General features: G+C 35.6%; 1 pseudogene; it reads left to right on the plus strand.

Moving 5' to 3' along the window:
* Positions 1-6,916, plus strand: part of LOC103676202 — a 38,834-nt pseudogene extending 31,918 nt beyond the window's left edge.
* Positions 6,917-12,027: the final 5,111 nt, after the last annotated feature.

The raw sequence follows: 12,027 nt of genomic DNA on the forward strand, positions 1-12,027 counted from the left end.
CTTAAACCTTCTCTGGCATTTTCTTGATCTTCACTAACCATGACCAAGGTAGAATGGTCTCATCTGCAAATTACTAAAAATAATCAGCTCTGGGAAGTGACCTTGGATGAAGCAATGTTAAATTGGCCAGGAAATTTTTTTGAGGCATCACTGTTATTAACTCGCAATTTTTTCATTTCACTCTGCCACTGATGCTTGGCAGGTTATAATTTTTCATTTTCGCACTTGGATGAAACTCAGTGAAGTAGAGATTATGGAGATAGTAGTGGAGAATTTTTACAAAGGGATTTCCCCCCTCACTCCATAATATTAGGTTACAAAATGGATCTCTATTGGAGACAACTTATCAGCTGAAGATACGTAATCAGACTGTTAGGATAACAGTAATGACCTATACCATATTTTAAATTTTTTTAAAGTGCTGCCTTCTGTATATAGAGTTGATGTTATGACCAATTTATATACTTGGAAACATTTCCTTAGTGGAGATGCTTTGGGCTGATTCTTCTCTGACAACTTCATGCCTTCGTGAGATTGTTTGCTGGGATTTAAAAAAATGTCTGTGAAATAGAAAACACTTCTTTATACAGAGATGTCCAGTGACACAGGTTGGAAATAAACTTGTACTACTGTTAATGAATTAAGAGCTAATCTTAGGTAGGTGGCAACTACTTTCGGTGCATCTTCCTGCCTCTTTACTTCCATAAAACCAATGTCAATAGTCTGATGATGACCACTTATATCCATATTCTTTCCGAATCTCCTTTCAGCATACTATTCATTAACCAGCTTATAATAGGCACTAAATAGGTAAGCTGTCATTCCCCCAAGTAAAGGAGGAAAGAAAATTCATTTTAAAAATAAAGAATATTATAATAGGGAATATAGCAAATCACAGAACAAATCTGAGCTTGGAAATATTCCTTAAATCAGAAGACAATGTTTAAATGGGTAGCTGGAATAGAGACTTAGGGACCAGTCTCCTCTAATCTGAAAAAACTAAGAAATGCCTACTTGAGTCACCAATTCCCTTAACTTATTTTGATTTGATCGTTAACATCCAATTGCACCTAGGGTAGTATAAAGCTAGAATACCAGACTAGGGACAACTATTTGCTAGGAAAACCATTAAGTTCTTCCCTAAGTTCTTTATCTGTGTCATTACCATATTACTTAAAAGGAAAATTAAATTGCTACTCTCCCCCAGAACATCCGCATTTGGGGTCTTGTATCTAACTGTGGAATAAAATATTTTGTTCCTCTAAAGAAAATTGATTTATGAACTATTTCACCATAGAACATTATGATTACCTCACAATATCATTTTGCTATAAATGAGACTGTTAACTGATTTTTTTTTTGGTCTAACCACGGGCAAAACATGTAAATTGACAGAAGAGCTCTATAGCAAAGAGCTTCCTTTGACTGACTACAGTATCCTAGAGTTAAGCGGCTGCCTCCAGCTCAGGCCATGATCCCAGGGTCCTGGGATGGAGCCCTGCATCAGGATCCCTGCTCAGCAAGGAGTCTGCTTCTTCCTCTCCCTCTAACCCTCACTCGTGCTTGCTCTCTCTCTCTAGTGCTATCTCTCAAATAAATAAATAAAATCTTTAAAAAAAAAAAGAGGTAAAGTTTCTAGTCTAAACTTTTTAAAAAGGAGGACTGGTACGAATGGTAATATCAAATATACATCTTTATAAATCTGAGCAATGTACAGTACAGGCTGAAGTTTTAAAAAACATGATTAAGAAAAACTACAAATAGGGGCGCCTGGGTGGCACAGCGGTTAAGCATCTGCCTTCAGCTCAGGGCGTGATCCCGGCATTACGGGATCGAGCCCCACGTCAGGCTCTTCCACTATGAGCCTGCTTCTTCCTCTCCCACTCCCCCTGCTTGTGTTCCCTCTCTCGCTGGCTGTCTCTATCTCTGTTAAATAAATAAATAAAATCTTAAAAAAAAAAAAAAAAGAAAAACTACAAATAATAAAGGCAAAACAACAAAGATGATGAAAACATTTTAAACATAATGAATTAATGAACTTTTAGATGTTTTAATAAACACTTTAATAAGAGGTGCCTTAATAAATGTTCAACTCTTTATTTCACTCAGGTCATGATCTCAGGGTCACGAGATTGAGCCCTGTGTCAGGCTCTGTGCTGGGTGGGGAACCTGCTTAAGATTCTCTCTCTCTCCCTCTCCTTCTCTTCCCCCCAACACTCTCACACCCCAGCACATGTGCATGCAATCATGCTCATGTTCTCACTCTAAATAAATAAATAAATAAATAAATAAATAAATAAATAAAACATGTTTAATAAAATGTTTTTCTGTGATAAATACTAATAGCAAATAGACTATCAAATAGCAAATAGTTGATAATATTTGTTTTTTCTACCAGCCATTGAAGTGGGAAAAAAGGGAAAAAAAGAAAAGTAGGAGGGATTGGGAGAAGAGGAAGAGACTCCTCCTTTCTTTATTTCTCTAAAGCTCTAGAAACACAAAAACAATGCACCAAAGATTAGAATCAGGTCTGTTCTTATCCTACCAGGCAGGCTCCATTTCAAGCAAAAGGTGAAAGAGTTTGGCTTGCTCCTCTATAAAAGCCAGTAACACTTAAAAAGAATGCCCAGATTTGCTATGCAATAAGGTAGCAGCATTTGGTGCAGAAGTTACAGGGAACCCTACCACTAAAATTTCCTATCTCTGAAAAATAATGCCAAGATTCGTCATTTATATTTTGAAAATTGCTGATTTGACTCTTCCACAGAAAATATTGAAAATTGAAAGACTAAATAGCATACAGTCACTCATCCTAGCAGTAATAGGAAACATAGACGGTATATACTTTATTAGAAGACCTACTATAAGAAGAGTACTTTATATTCTAATAATAAAAGGGAAATGCTGAGTCAAAACATGGAAATCTTTTTATTCTTGTAAAATTATTAAATTTTTAAAGGCAATTCATTTTGTTGTTCCTGTATTACAAGACAATCCATAAATGTTCACCACTTCAAGATAGTTTCGTTTGTTCAAAAGCAAATTCTTTTTAAAATAGCATTTCTAGTATTAAGGGAAATAAGCACACATCTTAGTCATTTTTGTTTTAAGAAATCTAATTATTAAATTAAAATTCCAAAAAGGCATTTTTGAAGCAAAAGTAGTTTGGACAATTACATTTTTTATCAATAAGGTAAACTGAACCAAATCAAAAATAAGTATTACCTATCCCTTAAGATAAATGTTGATTTTGGTAACCAACTTCTGTTTTGTTTTTATCATTGAGGTAACAGAAAGAAAAATATAAATAGTTAAGTTATGGTTAGATTTTCTTAAGAAAAACATATCAAGGACTATGTACAGCATCTGGAAATCCTTATGTAGACACAGAAACACAGCAGACCTCTTTGGCACTGTTATAGTACTGAGACACGCCACCTGAGGGGTAGGAGTCACTGCCTCATGCCCTACATGTCCTCACCGCCCTATAACTTTTATCTTCAACTTTCAGAAATCGGATGGATTAGGCATGTTAAATACTTCCTTATATCCTGTCCCCCACTTTTTTTTTTAAGAAAAGCATCCAGGTGCTTGTTTTATTCATGAGACTATGCCAGAAATCATTAACAGAAATAAACAGAAATAAAGTTAGGAAATCTCAGCCAAGGCCAAAGATTTCTCTGGACTTCAGTCTTCTCTTTTGAGTGTAGCTATCATATGCACCCTTCACTTCATAATGCAGACATGCTCAATGCTAAAATGACTGTATTAATGGAACTAAGTCAAAGCACTCTGCCTCTGAATGTAACAACAGCAATGAAGATTTGTGAAACTGGATAAGAGTGCTTAAATTTAAGTAGCACCAGAATTAAATGGCATAGAAAGGGGTGATTAAAGCTCAAAAAACTTTCCTGTCATAACCGCTTAGGCATTCATTTTCCTTTAATTTCCCTTGCTTTTGAAAGGGAAAATTTCACCCCTCATGCACTGTCAAAGTTTTCTGAACATACGAAAAATACCAAAATTATTTTTTCTTTATATTAAGTCTGAGTGCCTCAGACTTGTGCACAACACTTGGAAAAGCGTAACATGTCATTGAGACTTTGGAAAAATTATTCTCCCCAATTAACAGGTTCCCTCATTCAAAATGGTAAAATATACTATATGTATATATATATATATATATATATATACTATATACTATATACTATATACTATATACTATATGTATACTATATGTATATATATATATATACATAGCAATAGCTAATAATAGGCATGAAAATGATTTACTAATGAAAAATGGAGCTAAGAAAAAATATTTGGGATAATTTAATGACCACAAATAATGTGTATCAAAAATGCTGTATCAGCTTTTTTTTAGCAGTGAATTTTTTTTTTTATGATTTTATTTGTTTATTTGACAGAGAGAGAGAGAGAAAGCATAAGCAGGAGGAAAAGGGCAGAAGGAGAAGGAGAAGCAGGGAGCCTGATGTGGTGCTTGATCCCAGGACCCTGGGATCATGACCTGAGCCTAAGGCAGACGCTTAACCAATTGAGCCACCCAGGAGCCCCTACTATATCACTTTTTAATAAGTTATAATAATACATTTACTAAATATATACAATGGCATTTCAAGAAGGAGAAGTACCTCAGTAGTCAGGATAGCAGGAAAATAATCAAGAGATAATTCACCAAAGTAATCCCACCAACACTTTCACTGAGTTGTGGGAAGAAACAAACCCCCATGGGTCCGGATAAATAAAAAAATCATTTAAAAAGTAATTTTAGTTTTTTTTTTTTAACAAGGTTTTATTTATTTATTTATTTTGCATTTTTTTACTTTTATTATTAACATATATTATTTGTTTCATCAGTCTTACACAACGCACAGTGCTTACCACAACACATATCCTCCCCAATGTCTATCATAATTTTAGTTTCTTAAGTTACACCTCTAAATATTTGTGAGACATCTCAACTCTGAGCTTATCTCCAGCAGCCTGTACCTTTAATCCTCTTCAGCCACCCCATTCCCAGGGTCACATCCTGGGCCACCATCATCAGAAACAGCTTAAATTCCCCCGATTACAGCCCTCATCATTCCAAAAATCTCACTCCATTCCTTCTGATACATTTGATCCTGAAACTCACTGAAGTTTCTTATGCTCTGACCACCTCTACTTTCTTGCAGGTCATCACCCCCACACACACCCCCAGCCCTGCCATGTCCCTGTCTAAATTCCTTATGATCCAACCTAGACTTTATGGCACATCATTTCAACAAAATTCTTGTCAGAATCCATTCCCTCTGCTCCAGCCCTGTTAACTGAAGACCTTTCTCAGACCTATCATTTGCCCCCTATGCTCCTGTGCCCAGATTCCTGAAGACTAATGTAGAACATCATGCTAAAAATACACTGCCTCTCACCTCAGCTGAGCTCCCCGGGCCACTGAGCTACCCTTTGGTTAGGCCACCTTTCCCACTGCCTTCAGTGATAGTCCCTAATGTCCATTATACTCTCCAGGCATCATATCCTATCCCTAACCTCTTCTCCTTCAGCAGATAGTTCCTCACAGTTCCATCAAGAAGAATCTTTCTCACTCTCCTTTCCCCAGAGATATATTTATCTATAACTGTGCCATCTTTTCCTAATGCCCCAAAGGAAGAAACTTCCACCTTAGGCTTGTCCCTCTATCTGTTCTTTAAATCCTATTTGCTCTCAATCACTCAAGGTCTTCATCTTCTCAATGATCTTTTCTTTCACGTATCATCAACTTCCTCTCAACTGGATCCTTCTTTCATCACCCTATAAATATGTTCACATTTCTCCCACCATAATAAAAATCCTACCTTTGACTTATGCTTACTTCTTCCCTTCCTAAGTACCCTTCCTGTAAGAGTTGCTTATGCTTCCTGTCCCCACATCCCCTTTTGCATCCCCCAACCTTTTACAATTTGCTGCTACTTCAACCACACTATTGAAATTATTCTTGCTAAGATCATTTAAATGACTTCTAAGTTTCTAAATTTAAAAGTCAGGTTTTCATTCTCTTACTTGACCTCCCTACGGTATGTAATGCTCCTGGTCAGTCCCACCTCTTCAACAGCTCTCTCCTGGTTTTAGAATAACATTATCCCTTCTTTCTCCACTTACCTCTCTAACCAGTTTTTCTCAGTCTGTTTCCTAGACTCTTCTGCCTATACATATCAAAAAAAATGTTTAAAAACAAACTCACTGGCATCCCAGTGGAATTTCTGGGCTGAGCCACACACAGCAAGGCTCTGTCATGACAATATCATAAGGATTGTGACTGCCAGCAAACACAGACCTGAGGGTGTTAATGGTATTTACACCATAATCATGGAGTTTGGTGGCAATGTCACTTGACACCAAGTCACATATGGTGCTATCAGCTGTCCTGAGGAGGAGAAAGGAGGTCTCACTCCTATGCCAGAGAACAACTAAATTTGGGAAAGTGTATACTTTCATACACCTAGGGAAATAAGTATTCCCTAGCTGTGTGAATGGCCTGCTTTTCCTTCACTCATAAAGCATTGTACACTTGGACCTGAAGCTGGCAAACATTTTGATTAATGAGCAAGATGCCTGCAAAATTGATGACTGGTTACGTCGAGAAGCTAGAAGATCTGCTGTGCTTCCAAGACTCCTTACCATCTAGACAGCACATACATCCATCCAACCCCAGAGCTCCTGAGAGACCATAATGCCCAGAGCTGACATCTATTTTTTTGCTATCATTGCCTAGCAAATGGCTACCAAAGAGGTGCCTTACTCAGGGGAGAATCAGTATATGCTCTACAATGTAGTGGCCTATAATCTTCATCCATCTCTCTCAACAGCTGTCTTCACTGACTCTATCTCTGGGAAAAGACAAGATTAGCTGCTACTACTAAGTGCAGAACTTTTGGTTGACTTTAAATCCTTAAAACCTGAATTTGGCTGATTTTAAACCAACTGTATTAAGATAAGTTTTTGTCTTTGTTTCTCTTCATTTTTAAAGAGGACATTTGTAGGAGGGATTTTTAGAAAACAACTTTATTAAAAACTCAAAAAAAAAAAAAAAAAAAAAAGAAAAGAAAAAAGAATTGCCAGAATGTAAATTTGACATAAATTAAAAGTATTACATTTTTATAACAAAAAATAATAAATATTAATTTAGACCAATGCTCTTTAAGCATGATAAACTTGAAATTAACAGCATATATACTTTGCAAATCAGAGCATTTCAGTTAACAGCTACTTTCAAGATGGTATGGAAAATAAATGGAGAGGAAAACACTGAGCATGCATTAAGATCTCCTACACTGCTCCAGAGGTGAAACAAGTAACTTTCTCTTAAGCTTCTCTAATTTTCTTCTTAAGCTGTAATATAAAACTAAACCAAATTAACTAATTAAACTCAACATGATTACAAAATATCTGTCCTATCGTAATAATCTTTAATTTAAAAATGTAATAACTCCTTAAAAAAGAGGAAATTAAAACTAAATTAAGTAAAAGAAATGAAAGAATAAAGAATACAGTAGAAATCAATGAAATAGAAAACAACAGAAGAATTCAATGAAATCATAAACTGATTCTTTGGGGCACCTGGGTGGCTCAGTCAGTTAAGCAGCTGCCTTCAGTTCAGGTCATGATCCCAGGGTTCTGGGATCAAGCCCCACATCAGGCTCCTTGTTCAGTGGAGAGCCTGCTTCTCCCTCTCCCTCTGCATGCCACTCTGCGTACTTGTGCTCTGTATCTCTCTGTTAAACAAATAAATAAAATCTTAAAAAAAAAAAAAAAAAAGCTGATTCTTTGAAATAATCAAGAAAAAAAACAGACTGGGGAAAAAAGAGAGAAGACACAAACTTTCACTATCAAGCATCAGAGACACGGCATCACTCCAAATGCTACAGTTATTAATTAAGAGAATATCATGAAAAACTTTATGGCAATAAATCCTACAACTTAGATCAAACAGAAAAAAAATAGTCTCAAACTGTCAAAATTCATTCAAGAAGAAATAGCTGTTTACGGGCCCCGGGGTTAGCTCAGTTGGTTAAGCATCCAATTCTTTTTTTTTTTTTTTTTTTAAGATTTTTTATTTATTTATTTGACAGAGAGACAGCTAGCGAGAGAGGGAACACAAGCAGGGGGAGTGGGAGAGGAAGAAGCAGGCTCATAGCGGAGGAGCCTGATGTGGGGCTCGATCCCACAACGCCAGGATCACGCCCTGAGCCGAAGGCAGATGCTTAACTGCTGTGCCACCCAGGCGCCCCTAAGCATCCAATTCTTGACTTCAGCTCAGGTAATGGTCTCAGGATTGTAAAATCAAGCCCCATGTCAGGCTCCATGCTGGGCATGGAGTCTGCTTAAAATTCTCTCTCTCCCTCTGCCCAACCCCCAACCCCATCTTGCCCTCTCTAAAAAAAGAGGAAGATCAAGGGGAAGAGGAAGAGGAAGAGGAAGAGGAAGAGGAAGAGGAAGAGGAAGAAGAAGAAGAAGAAGAAGAAGAAGAAGAAGAAGAAGAAATAATAGCCATTTAAACCCCTGTAACTTTTAGAGAAATTAAATTTGTAGCTAACACCTACCCACAAGTAAAAATCCAGACCCAGATAGCTTTATTAGAAAAGTCTCCTAAATACCTAAGGAAGAAATAATCTCAACACCAAAACAAAATCTTCCAGAAAAGTGAGGAGGAGGATTATGTCCCAACTCACTCTATAAGGCTATCATTACCCTAAAAGATAGTTGAGGCCAATATGCCTCAGGTAAATAAATGCAAAAATTTAAAACAAAATTTAGGCCCAAAGAATCCAACGATATATAATGATCAAATGGGGTTTATTCATTTATTCCAGAAATCCAATGTTGGCTTAACATTTAAACAGTAATTAATATAATTCACAATATTCCAGACTGAAAAAAGAAAAACATGATCATTTCAATGGATGCAGAAAAATCACATGACAAAATCCCTTATCCATTCATGCTAAAAATTCTTAGCACACTAGGAATAGAAGAGAAGTTCTGGCATTTTCCAAAAAACCTCCATTTAACAGCATACTTAATGGTGAAAGAATGAACATTTTCTTCCTAAGATCACAAAAAACATAAAGATGTTTGTCACCACTTTTATACAACATTACTCTAAAGATTTTAGCAAGAGCACCTGTGTGCGTGTGTGTGTGTGTGTGTGTGTGTGTGTGTGTGTGTGTTGAGGGGGATGGGGAGTTTAAAATAATAAAAAGCATTCAGTTTGGAAAGGAAGAACTAACACTGCCTTTGCAAATAATCTTATAGGACATAATAATCTATATAGATAATCCAATGGAATCTGCAGCAACAAAAAAATACTAGAAATGAGTTTAATAGCAAGGTTGTAAGATCCAAGATCAACATACAATACATATAAATCAACAGTATTTCTATAAACTAAAAATGAATCAGAAATTCAAATTTAGAAAAAAAACCTTAAAACACATAAAAATATGAAATATTTAGAAAAAAATATGACAAAAAAGTATGACTTGTGAAATAAAAACTTAAAATATTGCAGAAATTAAAGAAGATATCTGTAAACAGAGAGGCATACCTTGTCCATAGGTCAGAAAACACAATAGTGTTAAGATGTCAATTCTCCCCAAACTGATATGATTCAACATATCCCAAACAAAATCCTATCCTGATTTTTGCATTAAATTGAAAGCTGATTCTAAAAATCATGTAGAAATGCAAAGGGCCTAGAATAAGCAAAACGACTTCGAAAAAGAACAAAGTTGTAGGGCTGGCTCAGACAGAGATAGGCAAATAGATCAATGGAACAAAACAGATATTCCAAAAGAGACACACACATGTATGGACAACTGATTTTTTACAAAGGAAAAAAGGCAATTCAGTTTTTAACAACTGATGCTGAATTGTTGTGATGTACAGTGGGTGTTGTATGTAAGAGATGAATCACTAAATTCTGAACCTGAAACCAATTTACCATATATGTTAACTAACTTGAATTTAAATAAAACATTGAAATAAAAAAAAAAAAAACCTGATGCTGGAACAACTGAAAATCATTATGCAAACAAAAGAAAAAGAAAGGACAGTTGATCCATGCTTTAATCCATATATAAGAATTACTCATAATGGATGACAGACCTAAATTCTAAAAAATTTTAACTTTTAGAATAATGCATAAAAGAAAACCTCTGTAAGCTTGGTGTAGACAAAGATTTCTTAGTATGATACTGCAAAAGCATAATCTGTAAAAGAACAAAATGACAAATTGGATTTCATCAAAATTTAAAACTTCTATTCAAAAGGCACTGTAAATGAAAAGAGAAGCCACAGACTAGGAAAATATATTTTCATGTCACCTATATGATAAAGAATTTGTATCTAGAACATGTAAATAACTCTCACAACTCAACAAAAAAAACAATCGAAAATTTGGCAAAAGATTAAGACAAGCACATCATCAATAAATATATATAGAAAGCAATAATCAAATGAAAAGATACTTAACATCATTAGTCATAAGAGAAATGCACATTCAATCCACAAAGATACACCATTATACTTCTACCAAAATGGCTAAAATTAAAAAGCCTGTCTACACAAAGTGGAAGACCTGAAAATCTCATGCACTAATGACTGGAACGTAAATGACACAATCACTTTGGAAAACGGTTTGGCAGTTTCTTAAAAAGTTATACATATACCTACCATACAGTCTAGCCATTCCACTCCTAGATATTTCCCCAAGAGAAATGAAGGCATAAGTCCAGATATACTCTTGTATATCAATGTTCATAGCAGCTTTATTTATAAGAGCCAAAAACTATAAGATCCCAAATGTTTATCAACAGGGAAATAAATTGTAGCACGTTCATATAAAGGAATGTTGCTCGCCAAAGAAGAAAATAAACTATTAATACACACAATACAAATGAATCCTTAAACTATGCTTAAAGAAGCAAAAACAGCACATACCACATGACCTATTTACATAAAATTATAGAAAATGAAAACTAATATATAAAACAGAAAGGAGATCAATTCTTTCCCAGGAAATAAAGGCCGGGGCAGGGGCGGGAGGGAGGAATTACAAACAGGCATGGGGAAACTTTTGGGCCTAATGGATATGTTCACTATAATGTAGTGATGATTCTGCTGGTATATTCACATGTCAAAACTTTACAAACTTCATACTTGATATATACCTTACTGTATGTCAATTATGCCTCAATAAAGCTCTAAAAGATAAAAAAGAAAGAAGGCCTCTAAAATGTTAGGATTCAGTGATTTTCACTTGAACCACTAAACACATGTACATTGAAAATGTTCATTTTCGGGCATCTGAGTGACTCAGTCTTTTGGACAGCTGACTCTTGATTCAGCTCAGGTCATGATCCTGGGGTCCCAGGATTGAGCCCCAAGTCAGGCTCCGCACTAAGCAGGGGTCTGCTTGGGGGTTCTCTCTCTGCCCCTACCCCTGCTCACGCACTCTCTCAAATAAATAAATAAATCTTTTTTCTTTGTAATGTTCATTTTCATCCCAAAGATACTATTTGCCAGGTTCATCTTTTTTTGACATAAAAGACTCTAGCACTGAAAAATGTTAGAATTCAATATATTGTCATTTATTTTAGTCAAAGTTCTCTAATTTTCATAATCATCACAAGCAATCACCAAGGAATGGAAATATTATTTATTCATTCGAAAAGTACTTACTTAATGTTACAGCCTGTGCCAGGTAATAAGATAACAAGATAAATAAAAATGAGTTCCCACCATCAAGGAAGTCATGGTCTCATGGGGAAGACAGGCATTTTTGAAGCTGATGTTCAAAAGATGTGGCAGGTACAATAATAAAGATATGCAGAGGTGTGTTTAAAGCATACTGTGACCAAGGAGGAGGCATAGCTAACGAGTTGCAGGCAAGAAACAATGCAGGCTAGGGGAAGAAAAGCTTTCCAAAGGAAGAAACTTCTAAACTACATATAAATAGTAACATTAAAA

Source organism: Ursus maritimus, unplaced genomic scaffold (assembly GCF_017311325.1).
Source record: "Ursus maritimus isolate PB19 unplaced genomic scaffold, ASM1731132v1 scaffold_4, whole genome shotgun sequence".
Classification (NCBI taxonomy): domain Eukaryota; kingdom Metazoa; phylum Chordata; class Mammalia; order Carnivora; family Ursidae; genus Ursus; species Ursus maritimus.